General features: G+C 32.3%; 1 pseudogene; it reads right to left on the bottom strand.

Annotated features, from left to right (window-relative positions):
• Window positions 1-273: 273 nt before the first annotated feature.
• LOC138835903 (U6 spliceosomal RNA) lies at window positions 274-370 on the bottom strand (annotated as a pseudogene).
• Window positions 371-1,426: the final 1,056 nt, after the last annotated feature.

The following is a 1,426-nucleotide window of genomic DNA, read 5'->3' as shown; positions in this document are numbered from 1 at the left end:
CTTTCAGATTGCATTCCATATAGAAACATTTTAAGATTCTTTTAATTCCTAGGTCCTTATAGAATTTTATTTCTTTCGGATAAAATGACAATGTTATTTATTTCAAAAGTTTTATAAAGGTTATGCTATGTAAAGGCCTTTCTAAAATGGTGAAGATTGAATACACTGATGTCAAACTAACTTTTATTTCTATGAATTACATATATTATTACACTTGTATATTTGTAATCAACTTTTGAATAACAGTTTTTCATTTCTTGCATCTGAAGAATGAAAACTATGGAATACTTCACAAATTTTCATATCATCCTTGTGCAAGAGGCATGTAAATCTCTGTATTGTAATTCGGCTAGACCTGCTGCTGAAGCATGTAGTATCCTATAAACTTAAGTAATCAATGATGCAATCTTAAGACAGGTATATATCCTTGGTTGCCTATTTGTAACAAGGAAACCTTATTGTTCCCAAAATAGTTATTCATCTTATTTCTGTAAAATTCTGTGTATGGTGGAAAAAACTTATGTTGTTTGTTCGATTGCTCACATTTGCAAGTTTTTGTAAATGACTATTTTAAGTCTTTTTCATTTGAAATTTGATCATACTTTGAAGCCGTTATAGATAGGTGCAAAGGTGATGTATTTTCAAGTACTTATTTATTAACTGATTTAGCTTTGTGGAGCTAATGGATTCAAAGTAAGCCTTGCTTAAGATCTACTTCTAAATTTCTGCAGCTTAAAATTTCCCAAATGAGGTCTTGCTGGCACAAATGTCTCCTTGACCTTTTACCCTTGCTTCGTATAGGAACAGCCCAACCAGAATGTCTTACTCTGACAGCATAGATTGTCTTACTGGAGCAAAACTAATCTTAGTTACAAGGGATTATATAGAGACGAACAGTTCAGACAGAACTGTTCGGACTAGAAGGTATTTTTTTTTCAAAATATAACTGCTTATTACACCCTACCATTCCAAAAGTAGCTAAAGCCAAGAAGGTGAAAAAATTGTTCATATGCATGATTACCTAATGTCCTGGCCTGACTACCATCCAACCAGGCAGGAAGTTACACCACTGATTTTCTATCACCAAATATATTCCATAGCTCCAGGAGAAGTCCATATGTTTCTCCTCATTATTAGGCCTGAAATTGGTAGTGTTTTAACCACAGTGTTTCCTCTTGCCTCTAAGCTGTACATCCCCGAATGGTAAAGCTTTAGTTCTAATTCTCCCAAACAATAAGGTAGAGGCAATGGAATAATACTTTAAAACAGTTGCCTTTGATTCCCTAACCACAACGGAACAATGCAAAACATTTTCTTATAGATAATTACATATTTTATATTTATATGTGTTGATTTTATATTTCACAAAGTGGATCTTACTGGAATTAATTGATAATTTGACAAATTAACTTATATTATTCCAATA

This window comes from Dipodomys merriami, unplaced genomic scaffold, assembly GCF_024711535.1.
Source record: "Dipodomys merriami isolate MVZ:Mamm:240054 unplaced genomic scaffold, mDipMer1.0.p SCAF_240, whole genome shotgun sequence".
Taxonomy (NCBI): Eukaryota; Metazoa; Chordata; class Mammalia; order Rodentia; family Heteromyidae; genus Dipodomys; species Dipodomys merriami.
Note: the sequence above shows the minus strand (reverse complement) of the source record. Positions and strands in the feature narration are given on the sequence as shown.